The sequence below is a fragment of the Puma concolor genome, chromosome A2 (genome assembly GCF_028749965.1).
Source record: "Puma concolor isolate L17-30 chromosome A2, mPumCon1.1.hap2, whole genome shotgun sequence".
NCBI lineage: Eukaryota > Metazoa > Chordata > Mammalia > Carnivora > Felidae > Puma > Puma concolor.
In genome coordinates, this window is record NC_141668.1 from 23,683,628 (window position 1) to 23,697,092 (window position 13,465).

Consider the following 13,465-nt stretch of genomic DNA (forward strand, 5'->3'; position numbering starts at 1 on the left):
GAAGGATCTTTTAGGGACTGGAGTGGAAAGCCCGGAGGGGAAAAACTCAGGACATTCGCTTGTGTTCCTCTGGCCTGGCCTCTTATTTTCCCTTGTCGCCCTGTGCCAAATGATCTCTCTTCTCAGATAAATCAGATTTCTTTCCCACATATTTCTCCATTGACAGAGCACAGGAAGACATAGGTTGTCTTCATTCCATTTCATTGACTCACTGATTCATTCAACAAACATTCCTCTGACCTGCTGCTTACGGCAGTAATTCCCAATTACTGATGTAATTTTTTTAGGTTTTTTTAATTTAATGTTTTGATTTATTTTTGAGACAGAGAGAAGCATGAGGTGGGGAGGGGCAGAGAGAGAGGGAGATAGGAACCTAGGCGGGATCCGTGCTGACAGCAGAGAGCCCCATGCGGGGCACGAACTCAGGAACTCACGAGCCACGAGATCATGACCTGAACAGAAGTCGGATGCTTAGCTGACTGAGCCACCCAGGCACCCCCAGTTTAGCAGGCCACTTCAGGGGGACCAAAATATCCCTTATCAAAAGCATGATTTAGGGGCACCTGGGTGGCTCAGTCGGTTAAGCATCCAGCTTCGGCTCAGGTCATGATCTCACGGTTAGTGGGTTCGAGCCCCACGTCGGGCTCTGTGCTGACAGCTTGGAGCCTGAAGCCTGCTTCGGCTCAGGACTGTGTGTATGTCTCTCTCTCTGCCCGTCCCCTGCTCATGCTCTCTCTCTCTCTCTCTCTCTCTCTCTCTCACTCTCTCTCTCTCAAAAGTAAATAAACATTGGGGCGCCTGGGTGGCTCAGTCAGTTGGGCGTCCGACTTTGCTCAGGTCATGATCTCACGGTCCGTGGGTTCGAGCCCTGCGTCGGGCTCTGGGCTGACAGCTCGGAGTCTGGATCCTGTTTCGGATTCTGTGTCTCCCTCTTTCTCTGACCCTCCCCTATTCATGCTCTCTCTCTCTCTGTCTCAAAAATAAATAAATGTTAAAAAAAAAAATTAAAAAAAAAAGTAAATAAACATTAAAAAAAAAAAAGCACGATTTACGCTGCAGGTGAGCCCCACTTCTCTCCCTCTCTGCCCCTCCCTCACTTGAGCCCTCTCCCCCTCTCTCTCTCTCTCAAAAAAATAAAGTTAAAAAATAATAAACATTAAAAAATAAGGGAAAGAAAAAAATACAGTAAGAGCACGACTTATTTCAATGCTTCTCAGACTTTTTCACGTCATAGCACAGACCATGGCACATGTCACAGTTCATGTCATGGTAAACCGTGATATTTATATGACACAAAGGATAAACCGATGTGGAAGGCTTGGTCCAGCCACTAGGAGCCAGCTGCTCCAGGGCCGTGGGGGTCCATCTTTCCTCCCCACATCTGTCACCCACATCATGCACACCGTTAGGAATCCCCAATCTGACACTTGGACCCTCACCACTAAAAAGAATAACAACAACAATAATAATAACAACAATAACAACAGCAAATCCCTAGAACGAGTAGATAGAAGGTATGTCTGTCGGTGAGACAATGATGACCTAAACTGTGTACCTTAAATATTGTGAACACATTTTAAATTATGGCCCAAGCAAAATATGGCCATTTTTTTAAGAATTTTTTTTTTCAACGTTTATTTTTAAGACAGAGAGAGACAGCATGAATGGGGGAGGGGCAGAGAGAGAGGGAGACACAGAATCGGAAACAGGCTCCAGGCTCTGAGCCATCAGCCCAGAGCCTGACGCGGGGCTCGAACTCACGGACCGCGAGATCGTGACCTGGCTGAAGTCGGACGCTTAACCGACTGCGCCACCCAGGCGCCCCAAAATATGGCCATTTTAATGTGACACTGTCATCCCTATTACTAGTGTCATTTCTTCTGAAGTCCCTGCTTTGCCTGCTATACCTGGACTACACTGGGAGAGCCATGGGTTAGAGGCAGCCTGTGCTGGGCCACAGAAGATCCCGTGTTCTTTCTTTCTTTCCTTCTTTCCTTCCTTCCTTTCTTCCTTCTTTCTTTTTAATTATTATTTAATCTTTTTTTTTTTTGAGAGAGAGAGAGAGGGGAGCAAGGGAGAGAGAGAGAAAGAGAATGGGGAAGAGGAGTATGGGGAGGTGAGAGAGAGAGAGAGAGAGAGAGAATCCCAAGCAGGCTCCACACTCAGCTCGGAGCCCCATGCGGGGGCTCCGGGGCTCGATCTCACAAACTGTGAGATCATGACCTGAGTGGAAACCAAGAGTCGGACGCTTAACCAACCCACTGAGCCACCCAGGCACCCTGCGGTGTTCTTTAGAGATCTATTCTAGCCAGTGGGGAGTCCGAGGGCTCATTATCATTATTATAACACTCGTAAGAATATCCTCCCCAACTGCCACAGCCTCTGAACCAAATGAGAACAGGGCTTGGGAATCAGATAAATTGAGCTGAGAGTGGAGCTTTATTACTGAGAAAGCCCGCTTGAAAAAAAATGGAGCTGGTACCTACATCCAAATGAGCTTCCTATTTTTAATTCCCTAAACTAAACTTACAGTCTTCAGCAAAGCATCTGGATTACCGCGGGGCAAACACCCCCAATCCTTTCTGCCAAGGACTAGTGAGTGGCTCACCCCATGGAGTGCAGGAGATCAGAAGGATTAATGTGATTTTTCCAGTACGAGTCTCCCCCCCCCCCCCCCCCCCCAGAGAAGCCAGCAGACGTTTCTATTTAATGGGGCAAGGTAGGAATGCAGGGTGATGAAAATAGCCTAAAGAGCATTTGAGGGTTTATAAACCCTTTACTCTCAAGTAAATGCGTAGTTTGTCTATCTCCGCTTCCTGGAAAACAGAGCTTGAGGCAAAGCTTAAGGGTTAATGTTTCACCGGGGAGGTTGCAAGCCCAGGGCCTCAAGAGTGAGGAACAGAGATGAAGGAAAGAAGGAAATCAAATAATGAGGTCACGTATTATCAAGCTGGCTAGGGCCTCGCAAGAAAAATCACAATGGTTGTTGCCCAGTCACTTGGGATACCTCCAAATATTAGCAGAGTCGGCCGGGGAGAGAGAAGCAGGGCAGGCAACGGGCAGTGTCCCTTTCTGGTCAGTGTTTACCCCATAGGTGTTAACTTCCTGTGTCTGGGTTGTATGGGCCCCTCGGAGCAGCTTCAGGGGAAGCCAGAGGCTCCTGGAGTCAGGTTGCGCTGGACTTGGGTGCCGAGCTGCTGTGCCCTCCCTCCCGAGGGGAGATTGACATGGCGCCTGAGCAGGATAGAGCAATGGCAGCAGCTGTGACCCTAGGGCCACTGAAAGAAGTCAGTGCGGCAGCCTCTCCAGCTGGGAAGCTGGGCAAGATGAGGCAAGATGGCTTGGGAAGGGGTGGGGCTTAGCCAATCTAGAAGATGTATCAACTGGGTCTGGAACATGAACTTAGAAGAAAACTGTCTTGATTTTGGATTCGCTCAGGACCCTGAGGCTCTGAGCAGTCAGGTGTCCTGTGACTGCAACTTTGATAAGCCCTGGTTGAAAACAAAAAAGGATGTGAATTGAGAGGCTTCTTGTGCTCTCTCCTCATGATGAAATAATCCGACTGTCTGCGAGGGCCCAGAGGCCTTGCAAGTCTGAGCTGGATGTGCAACCCTACAGAAGGCCTGGGTCACCGCCCCGCTGCTAACCAGGCAGCCAGAAACGTGGCAGGGGAAGACCATCGTTTTCTTTTTTTTTTTTTTTTCCCCCAAGCTGTGTATGATATTATTACTATTTATTGAGATATAATTCCCATATCGTAAAATTCACTCTTTCAAAATGTACAATTCAATGGTTTTAGTATAAGCACAAGGTTGTGCAACCAGCAGCATAATAAACTTTAGAACATGGGGCGCCTGGGTGGCTCAGGTCGTGATCTCGCAGTCCGTGAGTTCGAGCCCCGTGTCGGGCTCTGTGCTGACAGCTCAGAGCCTGGAGCCTGTTTCAGATTCTGTGTCTCCCTCTCTCTGACCCTCCCCCGTTCATGCTCTCTCTCTGTCTCAAAAATAAATAAACGTTAAAAAAAAATTTTTTTAATAAAAAATAAAATATAAAAAAAACCTTTAGAACATTGTTACCCCCAAAAGACAGCCCATTACCCACCAGCATTCACTTTTCATTTCTCCCTCCCCCAGCCCAGGAAACTACTTTCTGTCTCTATAAATTTGCGTATTCAGCACGTTTCGGATACGTGGAATCAGTCTGCGGCACACTGTGCCTGGCTTCCTTCGCTTCACCTGTGCTCAGGGTTCATCCATGTAGTTGCATGTATTAGAACTTGATGCCTTTTTAGGGCTGATTAATCTTCCGTTGGGTAGATATAGCACATTACTTTTTTCCGTTCATCAGTTCGTGGGCATTTGGGTGGTTTCAACTTTTTGGCCATTATGAATAACGTTCCTGCGAACACGCATGCGCAAGTCTTATGTTTTTCAGTCCTCTTGCACACGTACGTGGGAACGGCAGTGCTGTGTCATACCTTAACTCTCTGTCTAGCATTTTGAGGAATTTCCAGACCGTTTTCCAAAGTGGCTGCACCATTTACCTTCCCGCCAGCTCTGAATGAGGATTCTAGTTTCTACAAGGCCTCACCAATACTTCCTGTCTGCCTTTCTGATTACAGCCAGCCTAGCGGGTGAGAAGTGAAAGGTGCCTCAGTGTGACTTTGATGTGCATTTCCCTTATGACAACTGATGTGGAGCATCTTTTCATGTGCTTCTTGGCCATGGAGAAATTTCTATTCAGATGCTTTGCCCGTTGTTAAAATTGGGTTGTCTACTTATTTTTGAATTGTATACATTCTGGATAGGAGAAATTTATCAGATATATGTTTACAAATGCTTTCTTGATGTGTCCTTTCAAGTACAAAACTTTTCAGTTAAAAAAAAATTTTTTTTAGTGCTTATTCATTTTTGGGTTTTTATTTATTTATTTTTAATTTTTTTTTTCTAACGCTTATTTAGTTTTGAGACAGAGAGAGACAGAGCAAGAATGGGGGAGGGTCAGAGAGAGAGGGAGACACAGAATCTGAAACAGGCTCCAGGCTCTGAGCTGTCGGCACAGAGCGCCACGCGGGACTCGAACACACAAACTGCGAGATCATGACCTGAGCCGAGGTTGGACGCTCAACCGACTTAGCCACCCAGGTGCCCCCAAATTTTTTATTTTCCTATGTTTTTAATTTTTTTTAACTTTTCAATTTTTAAAAATATATATCCGATGCATATCTTTTTCTTTATGCACACAGAAATCGACGTATGCTTTTTTGAGCTGTAACTGACGCATAACATGTTAGTTTCAGATGTACAACATAGTGATTTGATGTATGTACAAATTGCAAAATGGTTATTTTTAACCAAGTAGAATGTGAATGAATCATGCCAATCGAGGTATAATTTGGTAACAATCCTCTCTCTTCCCCTGCCTGCCATCACGGGCCGGTCAGCTGAGGGCACATTTCCTGAATCCTTTGCCCTGTGACCACTGGAGTAAGGCCAAGGCAGCCAGTACACCCTGAGGAAACCAAATTGCCTCTGGAGACATTGGGAGAAATCAGAGGAGACAAATTTAGGGAGGAAAAGGGACCAGGAGTCCCGGTTTCTCATGTTAACTTTCTTTTTCTTTGGTCAACTGAGCAAATCCATGCATCTCACATTCCCCTAGTGTAACTCCATTTGTCCTCCAGCAAAGTTAGCACAAGATACCTGGCTGGCGTTGAGAGGAGTACGAAGAATCTGGTTAAGTCCCTTCACCACACAGTTGTTAAGTTCCTGATTCGATGTAAACTATCATAAATGCAACCCTGCTGGAATTAACCAGTTCCCCCGCCTCCCAGTCTATGAGGGGTAAGCAGATGAATTCCCCAGGTGCCCCATAACATCTGGGATTGGAATTCAGAACCCCAGATTTTGAGGCCAATTCCCTCAGGGCCAGAGCCTCCCCATTCTTTCCCAGAGAACCAGATTGGAACAGTGGGTATGGGAAGCCTGACTCCACACTTTCTGCCTTTTAAGTGCAAATGTCTGTTTTAGGCACAGACAATACGAAAAGACGAATCAGACAGTTCCTGCACACGGTGCGGTAGGGAACATGGCCTGGACACTAACAGCCACTCCAACCACATGACACCCACAAAATGGAAGTGCTGTGTACACACGGAACCTGGCAAGGCTGCTCTTGACTCCCATAGATGGTCTCAGATGGGCAGCTGTGTTTGCCCTTGACCTGCAATAGCGCCACGGTCTGGAGGGGAAGGGCTAGTCCCACATCTGATGGGACAAAACAGGACTTGGCCCCAGAGAGGGCAACGTGGTAACTCTAGTGTAAGGAAAAGTTGAGGTTCTTCTTGGTCAATAGACTAGAAGATAAAAGGCCATTCCACCAAAGCAGGTGAAGCTTCCGTATCTCCAGTCGTCAACACCTCTGCCATGTTGAAAGGGAAGGAGAGTCCAGAGGAGGGGAGAAGATGGGAGAGGAGGCAAGAGGATGTTTGGTCAACATCTGTTCCTGCTGTGATCTGGAACAACAAGGAAGAATAGGACCGTTTCGTTTTTGCTTTGGTTTTAATAATACCTTTATTAAGCTAATTCGCATACCATACAATCCCCTCAAAGTGTATGCCTTAATGGTTTTTGGTATATTCAGAGTCGTGCAATCATCACCACAATCAAGTTTAGAACATTTCCATCACCTTAAAAGGAAACACTGCACCCCTTAGTGGACACCCTCCATTCTTCCTCTTCTCCCCAACCCTAGGCAACTGTCAATCTATTTTCTTTCTCTATAGAGAGGCCTATTCTAAACATTTGGTATAAAAGGAATCACACAGGGGCACACCTGTTAGGCTTAGTCAGTGAAGCGTGCGATTCTTGATCTCGGCGTTGTGAGTTCAAGCCCCATGTTGGGTGTAGAGATTACTTAAAAATAAAATCTTAAAAAAAAAAAAAAGGAATCATACAACATGTGGTCTTTTGTGACGGGCTTCTCTTTGCAAAATATCTACAAGGCTCATTTATGGCAGAGCGTGTCGCAGTGTTTCATTTCTTTTTATTGCTGAATAATATTCCATCATACTGGGTAGACTACATTTTATTTATCCATTCATCAATTGATGGACACTTGGGTTGTTTCCACTTCTTGGTATTATGACTAATGTTGCTTATAAACGTTTGCATACAAGTTTTTGTATGAAGGAGTTGGACGTTTCATCTAGCCATTACCAATTATTTATTAACTGCCTATTGTGTACATAGCACAGAAATGGGAGTAGGGGTGAGGCAGAGGATATAGGAGGGCAGAGACCCGAAAGAGCTATACATGTAAAATATAATTTCCCAACTGTCCTCTGATGAAAGGCATATAAATCAAAATACATTATAATGAATCTTCAAGGATTCTGGCTCCAAAAAAAAAAAAAAAACACAAAAAACTGCCATAGAGGGGACAGCTAAGAACATCTGATTATCAGATGGTCACCACATTTTTCGTGGTATTTCATAATGTATGTAATTGTTGAATCACTGTGTAGTATACTTGAAACTAATATAATACTGTGTGTCAACTATACATCAAGAAAAAAGATTTATTTTTACTTTATTTTTTAAAGTTTATTTATTTATTTGGAGAGGGAGAGAGAGAGAACAAGCAGGGGAGGGGCAGAGAAAGAGGGGGAGAGAGAGAAAATCCCAAGCAGGTTCTGTACTGTCAGCCCAGAGCCCGACTCAGGGCTCGATCCCATGAACTGTGAGATCATGTGACCTGAGCTGAAACCAAGAGTCAGATACTTCACCGACTGAGCCACCCAGGTGCCCCCAAAAAAGAGATTTATTTTTAAAAATCTGATTATGGACTGAAAATTAGATGGTAATTAGGGAATCATTGCTCATTTTCTTAGGTAGAATAATAATATTTTTATAAAGGAAAATGTCCTTATTTATAGGGTATATATGCTGAAGTATACAGGGCTGAAGTGTCATAGTGTCTGAAGGTTATTTTCAAAAGGTTTAGCAAAAAAAAATAAAAATAAAAAAAGACATTTCACACACACACACACACACACACACACACACACACATCTTCAAGCAGATAAAGCAAATATGGCAAAATGTTAACAGTTGTTACATCTGGATGGTGGGTGTTTGGGTGATCGTTGTATTATTGCCTCCATTTTTTTCAGCATATTCGAACATTTCCAAAATTAAAATCTAAAAGTATTACCAAAAAACTAAAGCAAGGTAAGGAGAGAAAAGTAAGGGGTATACCTTTTTTTTTTTTTTTTTTTCATCGTTTATTTATTTTGGGGACAGAGAGAGACAGAGCATGAACGGGGGAGGGGCAGAGAGAGAGGGAGACACAGAATCGGAAACAGGCTCCAGGCTCTGAGCCATCAGCCCAGAACCCGACGCGGGGCTCGAACTCACGGACCGCGAGATCGTGACCTGGCTGAAGTCGGACGCTTAACCGACTGCGCCACCCAGGCGCCCCAGGGGTATACCTTTTAACACGGAGTGGTGAAGGAAGGGCCTCTTTAAGGACAGGACGTCTGAATAAAGACCTCATTGCAGAAAGGAGGGAGTTGCCCTTTAGGATGTATGAGAAGAGCATTCCAGGAAGCTGGAACAGCCAGGTCAGAGGCCCTGAAGTAGAAACCAGTTCGGTGTCCAGGGATATAAGCAACAGAATGTCTGAGGGGATACGGGGGAGGCAGGACATGAGGTTGAAAATGTAGCCTAAGCCTAGATTATACAGCATTACAGAGGGCACAGAATTGAGATTTTATTCTGAGTTTAAGGATGACCCACTGAAGGACTGTGAGTGGGGAGTGACTTGGGCTGAATTAGATTTAAAAAAAGTTTTTTTTTTTTATTTTTGAGAGAGAGCACAAGCAGGGTAGGCGAAGAGAGAGAGGGAGACACAGGATCCAAAGCAGGCTCCAGGCTCTGAGCTGTCAGCACCGAGCCCCATGCAGGGCTCAAACCCACAAACTGTGAGATCATGACCTGAGCCAAAGTCGGACACTTAACCGACTGAGCCACCCAGGTGCCCCTCTTTCTTTTCTTTTCTAAGCTAAACTCCTTTCAGAGTTTAGCTTAGAATGGCCTGGAAACCTTCGTGGTCACAAAGGAGGTGGAATTTGGGCCGGGCCTTCGAAGTAATGAGTTCATCAGCGTCAACAAATGAAGCAATTAACAAACAGGGTGGCACAGCCAGATTGCAAGTGGCACGGGCTTTGAAGTTGGGGGCCTGGATTTGAATCCCGATACTGCCATTTACTGGCTGTGTGACCTCGGGCAAATTACTGAACTTCCTTGAACCTGAGGCTCTTCATCCCTAAAATAGGCAAATAACATGGGTCCTGCCAGGCTGTTAGGTTCTAAGTAACACGCCCTGGCACCGTGCCTGGCACAGAGCAGGTGCTCAGTATGTAAGTTTCATGCCACTCTACAGAGAACATTAGGAAGAGCTAACTTTGTGAGCTTCCAAGGGACCGCTTTACGCTGTCAATATTTTGTTGCCTTTTCAGCGAGTCTTCCTTTTTTCCTTGTATTCATTCAGCATTTGAGCATTGACTGTGTCCCACATGCTCTTCTAGGCATTGGCTGTAGAGCAGTAAATGCAACAGACAAAATCCTTGTCTTCACAGAGTTTACATTCTGGTGGAGAGAGAAGATAAACAGATAGCTAAGTGAAACCACTGTACGTCATATGTGAGGTGTTGGTAAACCCCAGGGAGAAAAGCTAAACAGAGAAGGAGAAGACGAGGGACCGGGGTGGAGTTGGGACTGCAGTTTGAAATAGGGTGCTTAAAGAAGGTTCGACAGGGGCGCCTGGGTGGCTCAGTCGGTTGAGCGTCCGACTTCAGCTCAGGTCACGATCTCACGGTCTGTGGGTTCGAGCCCCGCGTCGGGCTCTGGGCTGATGGCTCAGAGCCTGGAGCCTGCTTCCGATTCTGTGTCTCCTTCTCTCTCTGCCCCTCCCCCATTCATGCTCTGTCTCTGTCTCAAAAATAAATAAAAATGTTAAAAAAAAATTAAAAAAAAAAAAGAAGGTTCGACAAAGTAGGTGACATTTCTGCAGAGACCTAAACGAGATGAAGGAACAAGTAATCTGTTTATCTAAGTGAAGAATGTTTAAAACAATTTTTTTAATGTTTATTTATTTTTAATTTTTTTTAACGTTTATTCATTTTTGAGAGACAGAGAAAGACAGAGCATGAGTGGGGAAGGGGCAGAGAGAGAGCGAGACATAGAATCGGAAGCAGGCTCTGGGCTCAGAGCTGTCAGCATAGAGCCCGACGCAGGGCTCGAACCCACAAACCGTGAGATCATGACCTGAGCCGAGGTGGGGCGCTTAACCGACTGAGCCACCCAGGCACCCCAAAGTGAAGAATGTTTTAGACGGAAAGAGTGGCAAATAGAAAGGCCCTGGGGCAGGAGCATGCCTGGTGTATTTGAGGAAGAGCAAGAAGGCTAGCTAGACAGAGGTGAGGGGAAAGGGTAGGGGCAGCTCCTGTAAGGCCTTGGAAGCCTTTGGCTTTGGCTTTGACATAGGGTGAAATGGGAAGTCTTTGAACAGTGAGGAGACAAGAGTCCATTTATGGTTTAAAAGGATCACTGGCTTCTGTATGAATGAATTCGGGAGTCGAAGAGAGGAGATCCGTTGGAAAACAATTGTAGTAAGGATGATGGTTTGGTAGAGATGGTGGGAGAAAGATTCTGGATGTATTTCCTAGCACATCCAACAGGATTTCCTGATAGATTGAATGTGGGGTGTTAGAGAAAGAGAGGGGTCAAGAATGGTAGTCCCAACTCTTTGGCCTGAGCAACTGGAAGGATGTTGTATTAGGTTGAGCCAAATGAAGTGGCCAATGATTGGCTGTTCTTAGCTTTAAATTTATTTATTTATTTATTTGGAGACAGACAGAGACAGCGTGATTGGGGAAAGCACAGAGAGAGAGAGAGAGAGAGAGAGAGGGAGACAGAGAATCCCAAGCAGGCTCCTCACTGCCAACAAGAGCCCGACATGGGGCTGGATCCCACCAACCATGAGATCATGACCTGAGCCGAAACCAAGAGTCAGATTGAGCCATTCAAGGGCCCCTGACGGTTCTTTAAAAATGGCAATTTCATACGGGTGCCTGTGGCTCAGGTGGTGAAGAGTCTGACTCTTGGTTTCGGCTCAGGTCATGATTTCAGGGTTCACAGGATGGAGCCCCGTGTCAGGTTCTGTGCTGATAGCACAGAGCCTGCTTGGGATTCTCTCTCCCCCCCCCTCTCTTTCTCCCTCCCTCTCTGCCCCTCCCCCTCTGACCCCTCCCCTGTGCACCTGTGCTCTCTCTCCCTCTCTCAAAATAAATAAGTTAAAAAAAAACAAAAGGGGTGCCTGGGTGACTCAGTCAATTGAGCGTCCAACTTAGGCTCAGGTCATTGTCTCACTGTTCCAGGGTTGGAGCCCCACACTGTCAGGGCAGAGCCCGCTTTAGATTCTTTGTCTCCCTCTCTCTCTGCCCCTGCCCTACTCAATCTTTCTCTCTCAGAAATAAATAAAAACATTAAAACGTTTTAGCAATTTCATATATTTCAAATTAATAGCTGCCATTTACCGAATGGGGAAAACTATGTGAGAGAGAGGGAGGGATGGCATCACAGTTTACTTTGGGACCGGAGGAGATGTCAAATAGACGACTGTATGTATATGTCTGCAGTTCAGGGGCTGGGCTCCAATCAGAAATGTACACTGGGCAGTCAGGGTATGCACAGCCATTGAAGCTGAGACAGGGATTCAATATAGAGAAAGAAGAGCAGAGAGCCGAGGGCTGAGTCTGGAGCCTCCAGCATTTCCGGATCAGGGAGATAAGGAAGCTGCAAAGGAAACACAGGAGGCCACGACTGGCAAAACAAAGGCTCCACAGAGGGCCCAGGTGAGAGCTCCTTGGATGGAGGTGTAAATAATTTTCTTTTTTTTTTTTTCTTTAAAAAAAATTTTTTTTTCAACGTTTATTTATTTTTGGGACAGAGAGAGACAGAGCATGAACGGGGGAGGGGCAGAGAGAGAGGGAGACACAGAATCGGAAACAGGCTCCAGGCTCTGAGCCATCAGCCCAGAGCCTGACGCGGGGCTCGAACTCACAGACCGCGAGATCGTGACCTGGCTGAAGTCGGACACTTAACCGACTGCGCCACCCAGGCGCCCCAAGTGTAAATAATTTCCAATCTTGCTCCCTCCTTGAGCCTCGGCATTAGGGTGTGTGTGTGCGCCTGGGACTGGAAGGGGTTATCTGTCTCGAAGTTCCATGCTCACTCTGAATCATGCTGCTTTGGGGGGATTGGTGTTCGTCCAAGGAGCCTGTTGCCACAGGTAGTGAACAAAACAACCCGTGGCAATGATAGCGCAGATGAAATCTTTCTGTCCTCGCTGCCGTCTGGCCTGCATGTTCCTGAGCAACCCCTGACTGCTTCTGTGGGGACAAATTGTAACAGGGTTACATGGAGATGGCTTGAAATGATTGATTAAGTTTCTTTCTTTATTTTTAAGTAATTTCTACACCCAGCATGGGGCTCAAACTCATGACCCTGAGATCAAGCGACCGAGCCAGCCAGGCGCCCCTTGAAATGATTTTTAAGCTTTCCTTTCCACAGCAGCAAGGAAACTGTTGATATTATTGCCTTCTAGAGGGTTCCGGACCTGTGATCTCAGATGCTAAGAGTGCCAGCTCCAAACAAACCTATTTCCCAACAGAAATGGTCAACTGGAATCAGGAGGCCTTATTGGAGGGATTTTCACATCTCGTGGGGACAGTGATGAACTTACTTTGGTTTTAGAGCTCTTGTGTTAACAGGTACCTTTGGAGATAGAGCAGCTTTGGGGCTGTGGTCTTCTACTCAGTCCATCAAATGATAGCTTTCCTCTTGCTCCCTCTTAGTGTCTGGCTCAAAGCAGCATATTCTCTCCAAACTTGTTTGCTTGCCTTCGAGAAGCTGCTCCTGAGATCGAAGGCTCCATTGGTCAAGCTTGGTCCTGCCCTGGGGAGAGATAAACAGGCCCCAAAAACACTTCCCAGATTGCAACACTGGTGAGTCAGGCAGGCTGGACAGCTGTTCCCTCGTGGCACCCTGGTTATACCTGATAAGGAAAAACACGGTTCATTCCAGCACACTGCCATGTGTGTGCACATACATAAACAGATACTCCCGGGCCCCAGCGTTGTCTTAGAGTAAATTATTGACATTCTGAATGGCTAAAACATTGGGTAAAAAGGCGAGCACAAACACTTTGCTCGAGAGGAGCTCCAGGTTTTGTAAGCCAAAAATAAGTCAAACAAAGGCTGTCATTTGGCACGACTCAGGAGCTACCTTTCGAACCCACCTGGTCAAGGGCAGATTCCAGAGTCTTTTGAAGCTCTGGAAAGATGACAGGAGGGTTGCAGCGGGGGAGAGGGGAGGAAGTCAGAATGGAGGAAATGGATTTA